We start from the raw sequence: 24,769 nt of genomic DNA, 5'->3' as shown, positions 1-24,769 counted from the left end.
TGGAGAGCTGTCTGTGTGACAGCTCTCCAGCGACCAAACAGCGACGCTGCAGCGATCCGGATCGTTGTCGGTATCGCTGCAGCGTCGCTTAGTGTGACGGCACCTTAAGGATAATGTATGTTTCTGATTAATGGGTACTTCTGGAGATTCTGAATCTTCAAGTAGACAACCTGCATTTGACAGCGTGGAATTTGAGAGGGCGCTGTTAAGTGAGGTTTTTTCTCTTAATCTTGTTTCCACCCTACTTCAGGGTAGGAATGCAGCCACATCTAGAATATATGCTTGAACTTGAACGTTTTTAAAGCTCTTCAGGGTCTAGGTTAGAGAATGGGGCGCCAGGGTGTATTTTGAATTTTTTGCAAAAAGGTCTCGATTTACAGTAGTGTTCAAAATAATAGCAATGTGTTCAAAAACATGAGTTAATCACAAAATCTTTATACTAGTTTTTACTTCCATGCATTGTTAACATTGCACACTGTGATCTAATTCAAAACATGAAGAAAAACGTACACTGCTCAAAAAAATAAAGGGAACACTCAAATAACACGTCCTAGATCTGAATGAATGAAGTATTCTCATTTAATACTTTGTTCTGTACAAATTTGAATGTGCTGATAACAAAATCACACAAAAATCATCAATGGAAATCAAAATTAATATCCCATGGAGGTCTGAATTTGTTTGGAATGATACTCAAAATCAAAGTGGAAAACCAAATTACAGGCTGATCCAACTTAAGTGGAAATACCTCAAAACAAAGAAATGATGCTCACTAGTGTGTGGCCACCAAGTGCCTGTTTGACCTGTATGGCCTGGGCATGCTCCTGATGGGTCTCATCCCAGACCTGGACTAAAGCATCTGCCAACTCCTGGACAGTCTGTGGTGCAACGTGACGTTGGGGGATGGTGCGAGACATGCTGTCCCAGATGTGTTCAATCGGATTCAGGTCTGGGGAATGGGCTTGCCAGTCCATAGCTTCAATGCCTTCATCTTGCAGAAACTGCTGACACACTCCAGCCACATGAGGTCTGGCATTGTCCTGCATTAGGAGGTACCCAGGGCCAACCGCACCAGCATATGGTCTCACAAAGGGTCTGAGGATCTCATCTCGGTAGCTAATGACAGTCAGGCTACCTCTGGCGAGCACATGAAGGGCTGTGCAGCCCTCCAAAGAAATGCCACCCCACACCATTACTGACCCACTGCCAAACTGGTCATGCTGAAGGATATTGCAGGCATCAGATCGCTCTCCACAGCATCTCCAGACTCTGTCACATGTGCTCAGTGTGAACCTGCTTTCGTCTGTGAAGAGCACAGGGCGCCATTGGCGAATTTGCCAATCCTGGTGTTCTGTGGCAAATGCTAAGCGTCCTGCAGGGTGTTGCGCTGTGAGCACAACCACCATCTGTGGATATCGGGCACTCAGACCATCCTCATGGAGCCGGTTTCTAACTGTTTGTGCAGACACAAGCACATTTGTGGCCTGCTGGATATCATTTTGCAGGGCTCTGGCAGAGCTCCTCCTGTTCCTGCTTGCACAAAGGTTGAGGTAGTGGTCCTGCTGCTGGGTTGTTGCTCACTTACGGCCCCCTTCACATCTCCTGAAGTACTGGCCTGTCTCCTGGTAGTGCCTCCAGCCTCCGGACACTACGCTGACAGACACAGCAAACCTTCTTGCCACAGCCATCCTGGATGAGCTGCACTACCTGAGCCACTTTTGTGTTGGTTGTAGAGTCCATCTCATGCTACCACGAGTGTGAAAGCACAACCAGCATTCAAAAGTGACCAAAACATCAGCCTGAAAGCATTGGTACTGAGATGTGGTCTGTGGTCCCCCCCTGCAGAACCACTCCTTTATTGAGTGTGTCTTCATAATTGCCAATAATTTCCACCTGTTGTCTATTCCATTTGCACAACAGAATGTGAAATTGTCAAACAGTGTTGCTTCCTAAGTGGACAGTTTGATTTCACAGAAGTTTGATTTACTTGGATTTATATTCTGTTGTTTAAGTGTTCCCTTTATTTTTTTGAGCAGTGTATATAATTTTTAACTACTTTACAGAAAATAACAAAAATGAACATTGGCCTGTTCTAAAAAATAGCAATGTCTGTATGTGTCTTTACAACTCACGATATGTACTTTTTTTTGTTAATTTAGCATTCCTGTGAATCTCTAACCTAATATTTAGTTGCATACCCACAGGTTTTTGTTTTTTTTTAGAACTGCTTCACATCTATGTTGCACAGAGTCAACCAACTTCTGGCACTTGTCAACTATTAATTTAGCCCAGGATGCTTGGACTACATCCCACAATTTTTTGGCATTTGTTTGCTTTGCCTCAGAAATGGCATTTTTAATGTCACCCCACAAGTGTTCTATCAGATTAAGGTCCAGGGATAGAGCTGGCCTATCCATAACCTCAATCTTGGTGGCTTGCAACCAAGATTTTGCTAGTTTTCTGGTGTGTTTAGGGTCTTTGTCTTGTTGAAACACCCATTTCAAGGGCTTATCCTTTTCAGCCTAAGGGGACATGACCTCTTCAAGCTGGGCACAATGTATGGGGGTTCTACATTATATGGGGGCTCTACGCTGTATGGGGGCACAATGTATGGGCATTAAACTAGCAGATTTGCATTTCTTCAGAAAAAAGCCTGGCGTGGATGTTACAAAATAGTAATTGCAGCCGTAGATGAATTCATTGAGAGGTGCAGTTTCTACAATGGGGTCACTTTTGTTTTTTTACTACTGTTCTGGCACCTTCAGGGCTCCGCAAATGTTTCCCTTAAACTATTCCAGCAAACTCTGTGCTCCAAAAGCCAAGTAGCGCTCTGTTATGAAAGGTAATTCAGTACCACAATGGACATAGAGGTCAGCGCACATACAGTGACCTGGCAATAACCCAAAAAACAAGAACGAGCTCTGAGACGTGGGAACTCTGTTGACCGCAATCCCTAATCCTCTGCAACCACACTAAAGGCAGCCGTGGATTGCGCCTAACGCTCCCTATGCAACTCGGCACGGCCTGAGAAACTAGCTAGCCTGAAGATAGAAAATAAGCCTACCTTGCCTCAGAGAAATACCCCAAAGGAAAAGGCAGCCCCCTACATATAATGACTGTGAGTTAAGATGAAAAGACAAACGTAGAGATGAAATAGATTTAGCAAAGCGAGGCCCAACTTTCTGAACAGAGCGAGGGTAGGAAAGGTAACTTTGCGGTCAACACAAAACCCTACAAAAACCACGCAAAGGGGGCAAAAAGACCCTCCGTACCGAACTAACGGCACGGAGGTACACCCTCTGCGTCCCAGAGCTTCCAGCAAGCAGGAAAAAACAAATAGACAAGCTGGACAGAAAAAAACAGCAAACAAATAGCAAAGAATAACTTAGCTATGCAGAGCAGCAGGCCACAGGAACGATCCAGGAGGAGACAGGTCCAATACTAGAACATTGACTGGAGGCCAGGATCAAAGCACTAGGTGGAGTTAAATAGAGCAGCACCTAACGACTTCACCATATCACCTGAGGAAGGAAACTCAGAAGCCGCAGTACCACTTTCCTCCACCAACGGAAGCTCACAGAGAGAATCAGCCGAAGTACCACTTGTGACCACAAGAAGGAGCTCTGCCACAGAATTCACAACAGCGCTCCTTCCTTCTTAGCCCTGACGTGTGGCCAAAAAGTCATTTCTGACAACATATAGAGCAGTACTGCGTTCGGGAGAAATTGCGCCATAAATTGTGGCATCTACTTTCACCTATGAACCCTTGTGTACCTGACAAATTTGCAGCAAATACAAAAATTACACTTTTACCGCTAAAATGTCATAGATCCATGTCTGAATGTTATAAAATTCTTTGAGGCAATTATGGGTTCAAAATACTCACTATACCCCTTGTAAGATTGTAGTAGCATCATACGTAGTGAAGAGGCAGTGACCTACAAAGTTCAAACACAAAAGTCTCTTCAATGTGTTTCCTCACAGCATTAAAGTCCAATTTACATAAATGTATATAACTTCAGTGTATATTATCAGTATTCAGTTTACTCCAGTTCATAGCAATACAAATCATATGGCTTTAGATTGCGGTCTCTTAACAGGCCAGACTTCGCTTGTCCAGTTTCCCTGGGCGACCGCACACCATATTACAGTCTCCATACGTATCCATACACACAGCCTCATATGTTGCAAACACTACACATGCCAGCCCTCCTCTGACTGACTAGTTCTCTTGGGTGTCCTGCATCGCTGTATCACAGTCTTTTACTCACACAGTAGAACACAGTCCAGGATATCCTCCGGATAGCAGCCGGGCACCATATCCACCATAGCCTGTTTGCAATCGTTACACATGCTAGTCCTCTTTCGGGCACAGGACATCCACCTCTGGGCACAGCACTGTCCACAAACGAGACCAGTACCATGGACGACTTGCATCACTGTATACGCTGCACGTGCCAGGCTCTTCAGCTGCCCTGGGTGCTGGCTCTGCTGGCCTGTGCCTCCATGCACTCAACCAGCACTTACCCAAAAAGGTAATTTTGAAGGTGTGTTTGGCAGCCAAAAATAGTGATAGGAAGCAGTATTTACAACCTTCTCCCAGCAGGCCTGCCAAACCACTTAGTCTTATCACCACTTACAACAACCAGTGGCATGACATTCATTGGATCCTCTCTAAGCATTGGGGAATTCTAATGAGTGAATCAAGGTTAAAACCCCGCACATCTCCTCACAACCCCATTTGGTGCCAAGGACAACTTAAGTCACGGCCATTTTAAAAGACCTACGCAATAGAGGCTTTCGCCCTCAGGGTACCTTACCTTGTTGGGGGCTGTACGGTGTGTCAGTTTGCTATCAGCTGTGACACGTTTGTGCTTTCTATTTTTCCTTTTCAGATCCACTTCAAATCTTATTTCAACTGTAAAACCCGGAATTTAGTGTATGCATTGTTATGCCAGTTTCTGAAGATTTATGTAGGACAAACCACTCAGGAACTAAGAAAGAGAATAAACATCTCTGTAACATTGCTACGGCTAAGAAGGACAAGGATACAGGTAAACCTCTTTCCTCTGTGGCCACACATTCTAATATTGGGGGGTTAACATTACCCTGGAACTTCTTAGATGTGAGTCTAAATGGATTTTCAATCGGCACAGTTTGACTCCGTCTGGCTTAAATGAAGACTTACTATTTACTGGTTTATACAGACAGACTCAATTTCTCCTTCTTTTTACTTTTATTTATTCTCCTTATTCTCTGTTCCTATTAGGTTACCCATTGCTCTCGGATTATTGTTGGACATGAATTCACTGATTGTGACCTTCTTTCACCCATTTGGATGTGGCTCCCTGGACTTGCAACTTACTCCACTCTTCATCTACTTACCAGTGTGGCTAAATTCCATTGCCATTGCTCTAATAGTTGTGAATGATTTAGTATGTCTTATATGATGTTAGGATGGGGGATACGAACAGCACACCACCAGCCGCTTGGCTATTATACTACATCTTCTTGATATTACCATTATTCCATCTCTCCATAGTACTTAATCTGGACACCCTGGATGATACTTACCTGTACCTATGGTTTGGACCACAGGGTTTCATGTTTTGAATATTTTTTCCATTTTGGTTGATAAAAATTTCTTCTTCAGGTATAGGATCTCTTTCTTAACTAATAAGAATCCTCATTCATATGACTTTACTGCAGTCATTTGCTTTGGTTGTTCATACAATAAATAGCCTCATAGGACAGTTTCTCTTCGTCATCTTTATAATACCTTTCCAACAGTATCATTAAGTTTTTGCTGTTACTATATTTTTTCACAGCATCTTTTATTTCTCTTCAGCATTTGGAATTATTTTTCTGTTCCCATTTGTGGGCTTTGGTTTCTCTAACACTTTTATGTCATATTCAACATTTGCATTGGTTACTTTCTAGGTGGCGTTGTTTTGCCGCTTACTCTATATGATATCCGTAGTTTTCTCTCTTAGACATAATCTATATGATATCTGCCTTTTCTCATAGATAATTATGCTATTTGCATACTGTAGCGTTTCCCTTAATTCAGGTCTTGGGGGACACTCGCTTGGCACGGGATTAACTCATACAGGCACGGTTTTTCACACATAATGGTCCATTCGGTTTCTTAAATACAGCATAAACCGTATCTCAAACAGTTTATTATGTCGCCATATCAGAATATCACATACGGCTTTACATATCCGGCCCTTCAGTGGTCACACTGGTATCTCTCCCCAGACACCAGATGACTACACAGTTCAGCAACTGCCCTATGTTAGCGCACACAGTTCTTTTCCCCGCACCAGGGGTTACCTCTAGAGTGGGCTCCTGCTCCACAGGTTGACTCCACATCAGTCCAAGGTCCACAACAAAACCGTCCAGGTTAACGGTCTCACAGTGCTTCCAGGATGACTCCACTCCCAGGAGCCTCCAACACTGACCGTCCAGGTCAACGGTCTCACAGTGCTTCCAGGACGACTCCACTCCCAGGAGCCTCCAGCACTGACCGTCCAGGACCTACAGCACACAGGCTACTCAGTGCCAAAGCCCAACCATGTGCTATTCAGGAATTCCCAGGATTTCCAATACAGGCTTTCAGGGCCTTGCACTTGGACCATTCAGATCCAAACACAGGAACATGTGACCCACACCCTGGTCACATTATATACCTTTTAACCACTCCCCTGGGTGGGAGTGTGGATGTGTGGCTAGCTTGTCCCACCAATGTCACATAACTAGCCTAGTAATTCTCCCTTCATAACTATACAAACTCTTGAGGGACTACAGGTCCCAGAACAACAACATTGCATCAGACTTACTCCGCAGACTCCCTCTGCGACACATATTGGCCATTCACAACTCTGCCAGTCACTGTTTCATCACATATATGCCTCCAAGCGCATCTTGAAGCGCACACACAGCTCCCCCTGGCTGTAACACTGGTCACTGCACCACAATACATTAAGGATTTTTTATTTTGGTATTTATACGACACATGTACACTTCCCCTTCTTTTACTTGTATCTTTGGAATAATGACTAAAATCGTTTTTGCAAACATATCGAGTGATTGTACCCACCAATGGCATTTTCGGGGTATGTGTTACTCTTTACCATGTGTCGCCTTCAGGTTTGCACCATCTTTTTTCTGAGTGTCAATACACTATTATACATTACCATTGCTATGTTTAGTGCCTGCGCACATGTGCTTTTATTTGATCATGCGTGAACTTATTTGCATACGGCGTCTGCATATCTGGTATTTAGATGATCTTTTTAGTCACACATGAGCCGCTAACCTAGTATCAGTACAGCTGTGATCCTCCACGCTTCGCCGGTAAACATCACAGCTGTTCTAAATCTCTGTATCATTATCTTGCATGTAAACTGGGTACTTGACGATTTGAGCAACCGGCCCCTGACGAAGCCACCAAGAGTGGTGACACGTGTCAGGCATCTTTTCAGCCCATTCCATCGAACACTTCATTATCGATGTGCGGTATCAGCTATTTGGCTGTTTTGACCCTCTATATAGATGGGTCATTCAGGTCCTTGAAATTGATATCGGGCCATTCCTGCCCATGTATGGTACACTGCTCAAAAAAATAAAGGGAACACTTAAACAACAGAATATAAATCCAAGTAAATCAAACTTCTGTGAAATCAAACTGTCCACTTAGGAAGTAACACTGTTTGACAATCAATTTCACATGCTGTTGTGCAATTGGAATAGACAACAGATGGAAATGATTGGCAATTATCAAGACACACTTGATAAAGGAGTGGTTCTGCAGGTGGGGACCACATACCACATCTCAGTACTAATGCTTTCTGGCTGATGTTTTGGTCACTTTTGAATGTTGGTTGTGCTTTCACACTCGTGGTAGCATGAGACGGACTCTACAACCCACACAAGTGGCTCAGGTAGTACAGGATGGCACATCAATGCGAGCTGTGGCAAAAAGGTTTGCTGTGTCTGTCAGCGTAGTGTCCAGAGACTGGAGGCGCTACCAGGAGACAGGCCAGTACACCAGGACATGTGAAGGGGGCCGTAGGAGGGCAACAAGCCAGCAGCAGGACCGCTACCTCAGCCTTTCAGCAAGGAGGAACAGGAGGAGTCAGGGCCAGCGTCAGCACCCGGGTAAATGCCGGGGACCTGGCGAGACGGGGGGCCCTGTTATGATTAGGTAATTCAGAACCACAATGGACCTTGAAGTTCAGAGCACACAAAGTGACCTGACAATGACCAAAAGACATAGGACAAGCTCTGAGACGTGGGAACTCTGCTGACCGCAATCCCTAATCCTATCCAACCACACTAGAGGCAGCCGTGGATTGCGCCTAACGCTCCCTATGCAACTCGGCACAGCCTGAGAAACTAGCTAGGCCTAAGATAGAAAAATAAGCCTACCTTGCCTCAGAGAAATACCCCAAAGGAAAAGGCAGCCCCCCACAAACTTACTGAACAGACCGAAAATAGGAAAGATAACTTTGCGGTCAACACAAAACCCTACAAACAACCACGCAGAGGGGCAAAAAGACCCTCCGCACCGACTAACGGTACGGAGGTGCTCCCTCTGCGTCCCAGAGCTTCCAGCAAGCAAGAAAAACCAATTAAGCAAGCTGGACAGAAAAAATAGCAAAACAAAAATAACACAAGCAAAACTTAGCTTATGCAGAGCAGACGGCCACAGGAACGATCCAGGAGGAAGCAAGACCAATACTAGAACATTGACTGGAGGCCAGGAGCAAAGCACTAGGTGGAGTTAAATAGAGCAGCACCTAACGACTTCACCACATCACCTGAGGAAGGAAACTCAGAAGCCTCAGTACCACTCGTGACCACAGGAGGGAGCTCTGCCACAGAATTCACAACAGGGCCCATTTAAGGTAGTAACTGATCGGTACTATACTACACTCAGGGGCGTAATTACTGCGGCCGCAGCTGCGACGGGGCCCGCTCAGTCCATCAAAGAAGCAGCCGACTCCTGCGTCCGTGTCATTTCCGGTCCTGTGCATTGTGGGGGAGTATTGGGTGTACTCACCAGCTTCAGAATGTGCAGTGCGCATGCTCCGGAGCCGACCAGTACACCCCCACAATGCACAGGACCGGAAATGACACACTGCAGTGTAATATCAGGTAGAACTCTGTTTGCACATCCTTCACTGCTGTGTCCACCTTTATTCAGCTGGTAAGTTGGCAATCACCACAGAGGACAGAGACAGAGGGGCAAGAAGCCAGTACAGTCTGTGTAGGGGGGCAGGAGTCAGATGTCAGACACAAGCCTCCTCTCAGGGATATTCCGTTTCCCTGAATGAAACAGTCCAGAGAGAACCTTTCCCACATTTGTATCCAGAGACTGGAGTAGGACAGTGGGGGGCAGAGACTGTCACCTCCATCTGCAGAGGACAGAGATCTCCTCATTTGATTGATATCAGCTTTAAGGGATAAGTCTGTAAAAAAGGGAAAATCTTTAGTAATTTGACCAGAGGGAGGTGACCTGTGAGGAGAAGCCCACCCCGCCTGCTCACAGGCTCCTGGTGGAGGGAACAGGAAGGAGGGGGTGTCTACTGTGCTTATTGGAATGAGAAGCTGGAGAACTTGTCCATCTCCAAAATCCACACCACCACCTTCAGGGAAGGCTCTCTAAAAAAAAATTAACACCCCCCTAATTCTGTGGAGCTAATGCAATAAATAGAAGTAGCTGCGGGGCCTCAGAGTGCGAACTTGTAACTTCCCAGCCTACAATGAAGGCAGAGACCCCGATGTCTGACATTGCCCTGACCTGTGGCAGATAATGTGGCTTTGAGCAGACTGCAAACCCTTTCCCCCAAAAATCTGCAACCCTGGGAGAAGTAGGAATGATGGCTCCATCTCTTCCAGAGCGGCTTCTGCTCCCAGCTCTAGTGCCCATGTGGGGGCTGCTGCTGGCGGCTTCACCGAGGGGTGCAGCAACAGATGGGACCCAGCTGCAGCCCTACATGTGAGTATTAGCCTGGCCATGTAGAAGAGCTCAGCTAGTCCTTTGGTGCAAGTCGGAAATTGGAAATAATCATGTCTTACTGACATAGCAGAGCTGAGTTTGGCCTTTAGTACAAGTCTGTGCATTGTATATCATCTATATTACAGACAGCAGAGCTGAGTTTGTCCTTTAGTACAAGTCTGCTTATTGGAAACCTCAAACTATGGCTGACATAGCAGAGCTGAGTTTGTCCTTTTAGTACAAGTCTGTGCATTGGAAATCTCATATGTATGAGTTTTTTCTTTATACCCCAGTGAGATACAGACACAGCCGAGCTAAGTATCATTTATTATCTGACCAAAGTCATCTTGATATCACATGAAGTTATAGATGTACCAGAGCTGTTTGTCATTTGGCATACATGGCAAAAATCTCAGGGAAAATGTGAATCTGGGTGGAAAATATTTTGGCATGGGGGGGGGCCCCATTTGAAAGTTCGCACCGGGGTCCATAACTTTGTAGTTAAGCCACTATACGTGACTGTGTTATATAGTACGTGGGCTGTGTTATATGCTACGTGGCTGTGTTATATACTATGTGGCTGTGTTATGTACTACGTGGGCTGTGTTATATGCTACGTGGCTGTGTTATATACTACGTGGGCTGTGTTATATGCTACGTGGCTGTGTTATATACTACGTGGGCTGTTATATGCTACGTGGGCTGTGCAATATACTACGTGGCTGTGTTATATGCTATGTGGCTGTGCTATATGCCACGTGGGCTGTGTTATATACTACGTGAGCTGTTTTATATGTTACGTGGCTGTGCTATATTTCTCTGCTGTATCTGTGCATCATGAATCGTGGTATGTGTTAAAGGGGGGGCCCACTGAGACTCTTTCGCCCGGGGCCCTCAAAAACCTGGAGCCGGCCCTGGGAGGAGTACTGCCAGAGCCCTGCAAAATGACCTCCAGCAGGCCACAAATGTGCATGTGTCTGCACAAACAGTTAGAAACCGACTACATGAGGATGGTCTGAGTGCACGACCTCCACAGAAGGGGGTTGTGCTCACAGCCCAACACCGTGCAGGATGCTTGACATTTGCCACAGAACACCAGGATTGGCAAATTCGCCACTGGTGCCCTGTGCTCTTCACTGATGAAAGCAGGCTCACACTGAGCACATGTGATAGATGTGACAGTCTGGAGACGCCATGGAGAGCGATCTGCTGCCTGCAACATCCTTCAGCATGAAAGGTTTGGCAGTGGATCAGTAATGGTGTGGGGTGGCATTTCTTTGGAAGGCCGCACAGCCCTCCATGTTCTCGCCAGAGGTAGCCTGACTGCCATTAGGTACCGAGATGAGATCCTTAGACCCTTTGTGAGACCATATGCTGGTGAGGTTGGCCCTGGGTTCCTCTTAATGCAGGACAATGCCAGACCTCATGTGGCTGGAGTGTGTCAGCAGTTCCTGCAAGATGAAGGCATTGAAGCTATGGACAGGCCCACCCGTTCCCCAGATCTGAATCCGATTGAACACATCTGAGACATCATGTCTCGCACCATCCCCCAACGTCACGTTGCACCACAGATTGTCCAGGAGTTGGCGGATGCTATAGTCCAGGTCTGGGAGGAGATCCCTCAGTAGACCATCAGGAACATGCCCAGGCTTTGTAGGGAGGTTATGCAGGCACTTGGTAGCCGCACACACTACTGAGCATCATTTCCTTGTCTTGAGGCATTTCCGCTGGAGTTGGATTAGTCTGTAATTTGATTTTCCACTTTGATTTTGAGCATCATTCCAAATTCAGACCTCCATGGGATATTAATTTTGATTTACATTGATCATTTTTATGTTTTATTCTTCTCATCGCACTCCACTATGTAATGAATAAAGAATTGCAACTGGAATTTTTAATTCAGTGATATCTAGGATGTGGGATTTTAGTGTTCCCTTTACTTTTTTGAGCAGTGTAGTTTTACTCTATTAAGAATTTTCTTTGTTTCAATCTTGCTTCATAACGCCTACCTTTTAGGCATTGGCAATTTGGTCACATTCTTATTGGTACACCTTTACTCTTATGGGTTTATGTGCGGGTTTCATATTGATTTATATTTTTCTTGCATGGTACTGCTTGTGCATTTGTTTACATCCTGAAACCAGTTCCATTGATCTAGAGCAGTCTATATAATCTTCAACATATTTTTGAGATACATGCAAATCCCCTTCCTAAATCCTGTGGTGTGCTGTTCGTATTTATCTGCATATATATTATTATGTATGACCAGAGTTTTGTGCATGTCACCTGGTTCTGGGCTGCAGCTCTATTGTGAGCATAAGTCTATACTTTTATGTCACATGTGTGACTTTTAAATGTTTTTAATCTGTGTTGTTCTGCTTTTTGTACCCAATAAAGTTATGTAATATTTTACAAAGGTGATCCCTACTTGTATGGCCTATAGTCTTTTTCTTTTGGTATATATAAACCTGAGGATCAGGTGACAGCCGAAGTGAATAGGTGAATCCTAGTAGGTTGAGGCGTCCTCACCGTTCGTTATTTCAGGTGTAGTCTGGGATTAAGGGTGCAGAGGCCCTTCATTGAAAGGTGGGTACTGTCATGACTAGCGATGAGTGAGTGTACTCGTTGCTCGGGTGACCTCCGAGTATTTGTTAGTGTTCGGATATTTAGTTTTCATCACGGCAGCTGAATGATTTACAGCTATTAGTCAGGCTGAGTACATGTGGGGGTTGCCTGGTTGCTAGGGAATCCCCACATGTAATCAAGCTGGCTAATAGCTGTAAATCATGCTGCTGAGGCGATGAAAACTTAATCTCCGAGCAGTCATAAATACTCGGAGACCACCAGAGCGTGATCGGGAAAACCCGAGCAACGAGTACACTTGCTCATCATTAGTCACGACTCATTTTGTGGAAATCGTAACAGCTTTGGTCCTGGTTTAATTTAAATGTGGTTTTTCCTTTTGGGCCAGCAAGAGTTAATGTCAGTTTCCTTGCTGGCAGCTGCTGTTTGCCGATCAGCTGATGTGGGTGGTGACCACTCCCACCAGCCTTTAAATAGTCACCTGACACATCAGCTGACTGTTGGTGATAGAGTTTTTCTCTGGAGTCCACCTGATGAGTTGGGAGCTCTCTGGTGCCAGCGTATATCAGCTGTTTGAGCTAAGTTTTCTTGTTCCCTGTCTGTCTGTCTCATGCTTGTCACTACACTGTGTTTACACCATCTGCAGTGGTAAGGCTAGCATCCTTGATGACCATTGCACTAGCCAGGCTATATTGAGGTGACAGCTAGGGACTAGGCACGTGACGGCGGTGGGGGGAAGGACCTACATAGGGCATTATGCAAGCTTAGGAATAGGCACAGGCTGTGTTAGGTGATGCCCCATCCCTCATTCCCTACTGATAGGGCCTTCCTCTCCCCTTTTCCATCTCGTTGTTGGTGTTTGTTGTGCTGTCAGCTGGACCAACCCTTGTCAGTCGTGACAGTGCATCTCTGCACCTACATGTTTGCACCTACATGTTTTCCATCTAGAGCTTCTCTGGCTCTATAAAGCCAAAGCTTTCAATCAAAAAAGGGGGTGGGGGTGGAGATAGAGAAAACAGGTGGGAAGGTGCACCTAAATATCTGGCACAGCCATTATGCAGAGTCGGTTGAAGCTAATTAAATACAACACCATATGAACAACAGGTCATTTTTCAACAAAAGTGAATAGGAAAAGTCTTTCAAACATTTTTGTTCATGGACCTGCTCCAAAAATTAAATGTGCACATATCATTACATTGTCACATTTTTTAACCCATAAAGTATATCTTCCCTCGCGTGATCTCCGGTCCTCCCAAGACCTCCTTCTCTCCTCCACACTTATTCGCTCCTCATCCAACCGCCTCCAAGACTTATCCCGAATATCCCCCATCCTCTGGAATTCTTTGTCCCAACACGTCCGACTATCACCCACATTCGGATCCTTCAGACGGAACCTGAAAACCCATCTCTTCAGGAAAGCCTACAGCCTGCACTGACCCCGCTGCCGCCTCATCACTACCGAAGCTACCGCCTCACCAACACCGGAGCTACCGCCTCACCAACACCGGAGCTACCGCCTCACCAACACCGGAGCTCCTGCAACCCTCAACCTACTGTCTCCTTCCCCATAATCCTGTAGATTGTAAGCCTGCAAGGGCAGGGTCCTCGCCCCTCTGTATCAGTCTGTCATTGTTAGTTTGTTTACTGTAAGTGATATCTGTAACTTGTATGTAACCCCTTCTCATGTACAGCACCATGGAATCAATGGTGCTATATGAATAAGTAATAATAATAAAGTAATACCATAAAAAATAAACCTAAAAATTCTGGTTTTACATCATACTAATGTACAATAAGTGGAATCAAATTTGATAACGTTATCTGTAAAGAAAATTGTATCACTAAAAATGTAATTTAACCTGCAAAAAATCCAACTTTCACTCCGCTCGGTTGGCAATAAAGTAAAAAAAATAGTTCTCCTATATAATATGGTGGTGGAAAATAAATGTTTATTTTTGTAAAGCGTTCAGAGTGTGCAGAGGGAATAACAAATTCAGTCTCTAAGTGTTGGATGGAGATGTTTCCTGAGGTCACTGTAGTCCACACCTGGAAGGCACTGACTAAATTGTGAGGTAGGAAGTCTCATCTCTAAAGTAAGATAGTGACAGACCCACTGGGTCCAATGCTTAGTCAGAGACGCTGATCTCCATAGTAAGGTGTGTTTCCTGGAGACAGACTATATGTAACTGGATTGACTTATTTGAGAGAATGCTATCAACGTCTTGTGGGGAGTACCGAGAACCTCTTACATTCCAATATAGTATTTATGTTCATATCTGATTCAATCAAATGTCTAAGATACATAGCAAGAGTATCAAAAAATGGACAACTGTGCAAAAGGCAGATGAACTGGATAAAAATAATATTAAGCAACCACATAACATGAACGGAGGCATCGATTGTCTGCTGGAATGTGAGAATGCCTGGCAGGAGCAATGTGGAGAATACCTGGCTGCTGTAATTGCTTACCAGGTATTGGTAATCCTCTCAGGCATTAACCCGTTACTTGCCAAATTAGAAATTTTCATTTTATGGATTTTTCAGAAAAGGGCGTCCCAATATTCAATTAAAAATGACAATGACATGATTTACTATTTTGAAAACATTCATTTTACAAACACAACACAAAAAATTGGACCTAATTATAAAGATTATAAAATCTTAGTTGCTAGAAGCAAAAAAGGACATTGGTAGATAATGGGTTAATGATGTGGGGCCTAGAAAAGGAAGGAAAAGAAAGGGGAAAAAAGGTTTTGAGAGGAGAAAAATGGGAAAGATCCCAAAAAAATCAAGCATTCATCAGCTTTAAAGTATTCAGACGATCCATATGAGAAGGAGCATCAGTTGGAAAATGAAGAAAAATTCACTTCAGCGCTTGTGAGGATGGATTCAATCCTGAACTTCTGTGGGAGAAGTGAAGAAAAAAGATTTAGGCTAAGTTCAGACTGGGCATTTTTGCTGCGTTTTTTTATGCTAATTCTCAGCTGCGTTTTTCAGTACCAGCTATGTCTATGAGATTTTGGAAATCTGCACAGCTTCATTTTTTGTCATCAGTATTTTGTGCTTTGCATGGTTTTTTGGACATAAAGCGTGTCACTTCTTTCAGTGTTTTTCACCCATTGAATTGAAAGGAAAAAAATGCATGAAAAAACGCACCAAAAATGCAACAAAAAATATAGTAAAACCTGCGTTTTTGCTGCAGCTTCTTTCCTGCCAAGAACTCAGGTTTTGCGGCAGGAAAAAAAACACCCTGTGTGAAGCTAGCCTTACTATCAACTATAATCTGCAGGTGAGCAGGATATGCTGTGGAGTAATGAATGCCGCATGCTAATTTTGTAACTCCACCAAGAAATCAGGAAAAAATTTAATTGGTCCATTGTTGTAGGAGATCTGACATATTAAAACCAGCCAAGAACGGTGTAGGAGGTTTGGCTGGGACCCAAATTGTCCGCTCTACTACACAGATATCAGAGAATATGGTATCGCCAAGAGTAGAATTTAGCCTCTGTTCAACAACAAAATATTCAGGATGTTGGCTCTCTGATTTTTCAGCTAATAATGCAGAGATTGTTGTGCCTCTACTAAGTTTCAAATTCATCCACTTTTTGCTGCCAGGTCTCTATTTTGCTAGGGGTAACAGCAAGACTGACAGTGAAAGGATTCAAAGGATCCTTCATATTAGCCATCCTGCTCTCTAACCAATCCTGGCTTTTCAGTTGTGCAAGTCTTGATGACTGGGGCTCACATCTTGACCACTGAGGGAGGTATTACAGGCCTCTAAAGCTGCAAGCATCTGCATGGACATCCTAACACAGTGTAGGTTCCTCCTCTTGCTTAAAATCGCTGTTCTAAATCGACTGAAGGAGATCTCACTTGTTTTTAGGAGAATGTTCTGAGCAGCTCAAAGTAACAAGGCCTTTCTTCGGGTCAGTGTCTGCGAATTGCTTGATGCTTTCAGCCGTGCCCTTGCTCATAGAATGCCTCATCCTGCATGAGTTTAGGGGGCAGTAAGCAAAGCAAGGAATCTGGGAAAGGTACGTATTCATTCCAAGTGACAGGAGATACAGCAGGATGATGAAGCCCACAGGTCAATTTAAAACTAGATCTGTGTAAAAATATGCTGGGCAAGTACTTTTAGAAATGTTCAGTAGAGATTCACGACTATTAAATGCCCACTAGGTGGTAATAGAGGACAAATATTTCATATGAATTCCTGTAAAATGGAATATGTAGAGTCTCAGAGAAGATTTAGGTCCAGCAAATGTCCAGGTCCTCTCTCCTTCCAAAGACTTCCAAACCGCAACTCAGGAAAACCCAATCAGCGTTAATGGCTTTGGAAAGAGATCACAGCAGGACGTATGAGGAGCACCACAATCCCACCTGATAGGACTTACAGTAATCCATGACCGAATGTTAATATGACCCCCTTATGTCAATGTAATGAAACCAAGGAGGGATAATGTTTTTTTGGGTTCTGTTCATTATTGTTGGGTTTGGAATTTTTTTCAAAGAGATTGTCTTTAATTAGAGAGATGTTTTCTGGTGAGTTCCATCCTCTAAGTTGAGTCAGTTATGTTCTTAAAATGATAGTCCACTACTAGGATAACCCCATCTCACTCTAATCATTAGCCCACCTTTCCAACATGGTTGCGGAGACTCACGTGAGGTTGTTCACTGTCCCCATACTTGGACGTATAAGAAATCAAGAGGAGGTGAGGGACCAGTTGCAGCTGTGACTTCCTCTTTATTACTTATATGTCTGAAGTGGTAGACAGTTATGCCAAGCGCTGTTTGGTGCAGGACACATGTTACAACCTTACATGAGCCCTGGGAACGTGAGTGCCAACACCCCTGGAAAGGTACCGGCATGGGAGGTGACTGTAAGTGCTTTTATTTTAACAGGGGCAAACATTGAGTGAGAAGGGTCCCTCCTAATAGGAGTCAACCACTTTAACACATTTGGATTCAAATAAGTGTTCTACCCATTATCTGTCAATTCATGGTAACACAAGCCCCACAATTTGAAAATAATAAGACAAGCACACCAGATTTAGTTTGGAATAAAAATTGGCCGTGGCGTTTATTTTTGAGTAACATGAAGAATAAATTATTAATAAATAACCAACCAGAATTAAATAATAATTCATCAACTGAATTCAATTTCACCATTAAAAATCCAATCCACCCAACACCGGGCGATTTTCCCACAAAATAAACGAAACGACAAGGTTGAACAAAAAATAAAAAGGGGTGGGAGGGCGGGATCTTGAATCTTCTGAGGTAAACTGGTGATAACGGCTCAGAACAGCTGTTTTTATAGCCAGGAATTCCATCAGTTCGGTACCTGTCAACCAATCAGCATGCCAGAAAAAACCGGGAATGACAGTAGGGAAAAACCAGAAAAAAACAGAATTAACCTGCTCGTGCACAGCACAGCTTACATAGCTATTAATAGCTTTTCTGACAGAACCAATGTAATGAGGATAATTTTAACTTTAACCATAAAAATACCATTGGTGGCTGTGTTATCATGCGACCCCCCATAGATTAACTACGGGGAGGGCGTTCATTTTAACACAAGCCCCACAATTTGAAAATAATAAGACAAGCACACCAGATTTAGTTTGGAATAAAAATTGGACGTGGCGTTTATTTTTGAGTAACATGAAGAATAAATTATTAAAGGGAACCTGTCACCCCGTTTTTTCAGATTGAGATAAAAATACTGTTAAATAGGGCCTGCGCTGTGCGTTACAATAGTGTATGTAGTGTACCCTGATTCCCCACCTATGCTGCGAAATACATTACCAAAGTCGCCGTTTTCGCCTGTCAATCAGGCTGGTCAGGTCAGGTGGGCGTGGTGACATCGCTCTTTTCTTCCCCAGCTTTCCGTTGGTGGCGTAGTGGTGTGCGCATCTCCAAGTTCCGAATCCACTGCACGCACGTGAAGAAACAGCGCGCGATCTGCGCTATTACCCCTGTCATCGGTGGGGGCGGCCATCTTCCTGAGGCCGCGCGTGCGCAGATGGAGTGCTCTGCTGCACGGGGCTTCATGAAAATGGCCGCGGAATGCCGCGCGTGCGCAGATGGAGATCGCGGTGGCCATTTTCCTGAAGCCGAGATGCAAACCCACCAATGACAGGGGTAATAGCGCAGATCGCGCGCTGTTTCTTTACGTGCGCGCAGTGGATTCGGAACTTGGACATGCGCACACCACTACGCCACCAACGGAAAGCTGGGGAAGAAACAGCGATGTCACCACGCCCACCTGACCTGACCAGCCTGATTGACAGGCGAAAACGGCGACTTTGGTAATGTATTTCGCAGCATAGGTGGGGAATCAGGGTACTCTACATACACTATTGTAACGCACAGCGCAGGCCCTATTTAACAGTATTTTTATCTCAATCTGAAAAAACGGGGTGACAGGTTCCCTTTAATAAATAACCAACCAGAATTAAATAATAATTCATCAACTGAATTCAATTTCACCATTAAAAATCCAATCCACCCGACACCGGGCGATTTTCCCTTTTTAAGGCATGGCCCCCCCAATAATGGCCTGGAGATCCAGATTAAAGATATCCAGGCCAATCTCGGAGAGGTGTACCCAATCTCTCCTAAACATCCCTGGAATCACATCTTCCAAATTGACATGCCTAAAAGAGAAACCTTGGATTAATGGCATGAATTTCTGAATGTTCCGATTTACCCTTTTTCTAATTCGCTCCAAAAACCGAGTATTCTCATGAAACCAAATAAACCTGGGGATAATTTCCGAAAAAGCGAAGGTAGTGTTAAAAAATTCCATTCTTAACAAACATAAGTCCCTTTTAATAAAAGACAAAAAATCAAGCGTGTTAATTTTACCAAGGTCGTTACCACCTAGATGAAAAATTATCAAGTTCGGATGTGGTCTGGTCTCGGCCAACTTATGAAGCTCAGGAATCAAGTTCTGCCATAACATTCCTCTCCCGCTGTGCCAAAAAATCTGTAAAAAGGATTTGTTAAAGCCTAAATTTTCTGTATAACACCTGACGATTGCCCTCTTCTCGGCCCAATAAATAAATGAATGTCCGATGATCCAGACAGTGATAACACCTAAGAAATGAATAAGATGTTAATTAAGGCATAGATCAGGACGAATATACAATTTAAAACGATTAGACTCCCATCTCCCAATTCTTCTTATGCGGGATTCACTAAGGCCCAACCTGGCGGCTTCTGTGGCTGCTCCAATGCGAAAGGAATGTGAAAAAAAATTAAGTTTCTCTAAACCTAAATGTTTCAAACACTTCTTAAGGACAAAGTTAAATTGGAATACAGTTGCAGGGTCGCCACTTTTATGAATAAAAAACGGACCATCCAAAGCGGGCCGAATAGCTGACCAATTGTAAGCGTTGTAAACAGGGCAGATAGTTTTATCTGAAATGGAATTCAATCTTACAGATGACCCACGGCCCAATTGGTCTGTTTTAGACTTTTTAATAAAAATAACTAAATGATGATTACATAACTGAACGTGTTCCAAAAACAAACCCAACGGAAAAGATTTTTTGAGGGAAACCAGCTCACTTACTCGCAAAGCCGCAAAAAATGCAAATGAAAAGGCCGTAGAAAAAAGAGACGCTTCAAAAAGATCCGTGCAAACTGATGGAAGAGACATACAAATGTCTCTCAAGAGTTGGACCGAAATAGGGCGGTGACTATCCGGTTGAAAATTAGCCCTTCTAAAACCCTTTAAAAATTGTTTGACAACAAAAAACTCGGATAGCGCTTTCTTACCGAAAAGTTTCAAAAAGAAAGACACACCCGCAAAATTTTTAGCTAGAGCCGAATAGGATAATCAATTTTTAACTAAATGCTCTGCGAAACGCAAAGCCATAACACGATCACACTCAACAAAAGAATAATTATTGCAATGACAAAATTTTACCCATAAGCTCTAAGCAGTTGAATAGTCAGCCCAAGTTTTGTTCGCTAAAGAATTTTCTACAAAACATTTAATTATACTTGAATTAAATCCCATAAGTGCTGAGGACAAATTAATCTTCTTTTGTCCCCTTCTGGAATGTGATTCAAAGCTTGTGACGCCTGGCAATGACAAACAAATTCTGCATTATCTTTAAACGTATGGGAGGAAAAAACAGCCTTTAACCAAATGTTTAATTTCAAACAAGTAAGTGTAAGATGCCTAAGTATTGTTGCAGCAAACTTATTCTTAGAAGAAAGGGTGTTTAGCATGAAAACCAAATTTTGCTTCTTAGAGCGAAAGGTAATGCGCCTGTTGGAAAGATAGGAACCCCAAAAATGAATGGCTAACAAAATAGAAAATAGATCCAATAAAGCGGGAAGTCTAGTAACTCTATTAAGAACCCAAGACTCAGGCCAGGTTTCAAAGGCCCAGTTAGAATCAAAAGTCAATCCCAGACCTAATTGTTCGTCAGTAAAATATGACAAGCCAATTTCATCAGAAAACGTGAAAGGGGCCTGCCACAGATTTTTTCCATTGAACTCTAACAAAAATTGCAACCAAATACGCAAGTCGTCCTTGACTCCGCTGCCCAAACGTAAATGGGCGTGAGGAGAAGAATGACCTGACGTAAGATCGTAAAGACGTTTAGAAAAGACCTTGCCCATGGGGATAATTTTCAAAGCGAAATTTAACATACCCAACAAGGACTGGAGCTCCTTAAGGGTAACCTTGTCTCTTGATAAGAAATAATCAATTAGAGAGCAAAGCTTAGAAATCTTATCCACTGGAAGGGAGCAAGACATGTTAGCAAAATCAATATGAATACCTAGAAACTCTAAAGAAGTGCAAGGAGAAACTGTTTTTTCTTCGGCGATAGGGACACCAAACTTATGACAAATGTTCCTAAACCTGAGCAGCAACAAAAAGCAGATATTGGAATCCTTAGGGCCGACAAACAAAAAGTCATCTAGGTAATGAAGAACCCCCCCGTCCGGGAAAGAAAATTCAACTACCCAATGCAAACAGGAAGAAAACAACTCAAAATAGTAACAAGACAACGAAAACCCTATAGGGAGGCATCTATCAAAAAAGAATTTGTTATTAAAAGCAAAACCGAGGGAGTTAAAACCGTCCGGATGTACCGGTAAAAGCCAAAAGGCAGATTTTATGTCTGATTTAGCCATCAGAGCATGTGTGCCAAACCATTGTAAAATAACGATCGCTTCGTCAAAAGAAGAATATTTCACAGAACAGATGTTAGTCAACCTCATCATTCAGAGAAGAGCCTCTGGGAAATGACAAGTGGTGTATCAATCTAAAGGAGCCAGGCTCCTTTTTGGGAACTACACCGAGAGGGGAGATCCTAAAATTAGTGAAAGGAGGTGAACTAAAGGGTCCAGCAACTCTACCCGATTCCAACTCCTTTACGATCTTTTCTTTAACTACTAGGGGAAACTCAAAAGCGGATGGTAAATTACGAACTACAGAGCAACCAACCCCTTTAAATTGAGGTACAAAAAAACCATATAAAAACCGGTTAAAAATCTCAGAGCTAATCCGTTGATCTGGGTACACCTCTAACCAAGGGACCATGTTTAGCACTTTCACTGGAATCGGTGCTCTTTGAAATAGATTCTTTAGATAACACTTGCTGTCCAGATTGAAACTGTTTCTTGTAGCACTTTGACATGGAGTGGTTGCCCCCACAAAATGAGCATTCATGTCGAAAGCGGCAATTAAGAGCCCACTTACAATTACCTTCATTGAATTCAAAGCATACCCCTTTCTTGGCATGGGGATTCACAGGCTGCCTGGATGATGAGAATTTCTGGGGTAACATTAAGTTGATCCACAACCCTATATCCTTCTTACCCCATGAAAGATCAGAGTACATAGCTAGCTTCTGCCTGAAAGACTCATCATACTGGAGCCAAGCCATACCCCCAAAATTCCTATAAGCTTCCAAAATAGAGTCTAAATGCTGAAAAAGGCCTGAACATAAGTTAGGAAATTTTTCCCCCAGAACAGCAGCATAGATAGAGAATGCTTGCAGCCAATTATTGAATGATTTAACATTAATAGGCCTTTTTTATCATCATTATCCTCCCTCTTGTCATATTTATGCTGCTGCTCTTTTACAGATAGTAACATAGTAACATAGTAACATAGTAACATAGTAACATAGTTAGTAAGGCCGAAAAAAGACATTTGTCCATCCAGTTCAGCCTATATTCCATCATAATAAATCCCCAGATCTACGTCCTTCTACAGAACCTAATTGTATGATACAATATTGTTCTGCTCCAGGAAGACATCCAGGCCTCTCTTGAACCCCTCGACTGAGTTCGCCATCACCACCTCCTCAGGCAAGCAATTCCAGATTCTCACTGCCCTAACAGTAAAGAATCCTCTTCTATGTTGGTGGAAAAACCTTCTCTCCTCCAGACGCAAAGAATGCCCCCTTGTGCCCGTCACCTTCCTTGGTATAAACAGATCCTCAGCGAGATATTTGTATTGTCCCCTTATATACTTATACATGGTTATTAGATCGCCCCTCAGTCGTCTTTTTTCTAGACTAAATAATCCTAATTTCGCTAATCTATCTGGGTATTGTAGTTCTCCCATCCCCTTTATTAATTTTGTTGCCCTCCTTTGTACTCTCTCTAGTTCCATTATATCCTTCCTGAGCACCGGTGCCCAAAACTGGACACAGTACTCCATGTGCGGTCTAACTAGGGATTTGTACAGAGGCAGTATAATGCTCTCATCATATGTATCCAGACCTCTTTTAATGCACCCCATGATCCTGTTTGCCTTGGCAGCTGCTGCCTGGCACTGGCTGCTCCAGGTAAGTTTATTATTAACTAGGATCCCCAAGTCCTTCTCCCTGTCAGATTTACCTAGTGGTTTCCCATTCAGTGTGTAATGGTGACATTGATTCCTTCTTCCCATGTGTATAACCTTACATTTATCATTGTTAAACCTCATCTGCCACCTTTCAGCCCAAGTTTCCAACTTATCCAGATCCATCTGTAGCAGAATACTATCTTCTCTTGTATTAACTGCTTTACATAGTTTTGTATCATCTGCAAATATCGATATTTTACTGTGTAAATCTTCTACCAGATCATTAATAAATATGTTGAACCCCACTGGTCACAGCGACCCAGTTAGAGACTATACCATTTATAACCACCCTCTGCTTTCTATCACTAAGCCAGTTACTAACCCATTTACACACAATTTCCCCCAGACCAAGCATTCTCATTTTGTGTACCAACCTCTTGTGCGGCACGGTATCAAACGCTTTGGAAAAATCGAGATATACCACGTCCAATGACTCACCGTGGTCGAAACTATAGCTTACCTATTCATAAAAACTGATTAGATTGGTTTGACAGGTAGCGATTTCTCATAAACCCATGCTGATATGGAGTTAAACAGTTATTCTCATTGAGATAATCCAGAATAACATCCCTCAGAAACCCTTCAAATATTTTACCAACAATAGAGGTTAGACTTACTGGCCTATAATTTCCAGGTTCACTTTTAGAGCCCTTTTTGAATATTGGCACCACATTTGCTATGCGCCAATCCTGCGGAACAGACCCTGTCGCTATAGAGTCCCTAAAAATAAGAAATAATGGTTTATCTATTACATTACTTAGTTCTCTTAGTACTCGTGGGTGTATGCCATCCGGACCCGGAGATTTATCTATTTTAATCTTATTTAGCCGGTTTCGCACCTCTTCTTGGGTTAGATTGGTGACTAGTGTTGAGCATTCCGATACCGCAAGTATCGGGTATCGGCCGATATTTGCGGTATCGGAATTCTGATACCGAATTCCGATACTTCCCGCGTATCGGATACCGGAATCGGAAGTTCCCAGAATTCAAACTGAACGCAGCAGCCAATGAGGAATGATTGGAAGTGTGGGCACATCCTGTTTAGCATGGTGGGCATGTAAGTACTGGCAAGGCTGTGATTGGCTGTTGAAATGATGTCACTCTGCACTATAAAAAACGCTGCCGCCATTATGCGCTCACTCTGCTGTGATTTCAGTTAGGGACAGGACGCTGTGTTCTAACTCAGGGCCAGTTGAGCTAGCTAATTGCTTTATTTTCCTTTCCAAAGGCTAATTTAGCAAAACGCTGTGTGTTCTTCACTGTTCACCTTGCTCTTGCCTTGCAGCGCTGTTTTAACA

Source organism: Ranitomeya imitator, chromosome 3 (assembly GCF_032444005.1).
Source record: "Ranitomeya imitator isolate aRanImi1 chromosome 3, aRanImi1.pri, whole genome shotgun sequence".
In the NCBI taxonomy this organism is placed as follows: domain Eukaryota; kingdom Metazoa; phylum Chordata; class Amphibia; order Anura; family Dendrobatidae; genus Ranitomeya; species Ranitomeya imitator.
Note: the sequence above shows the minus strand (reverse complement) of the source record.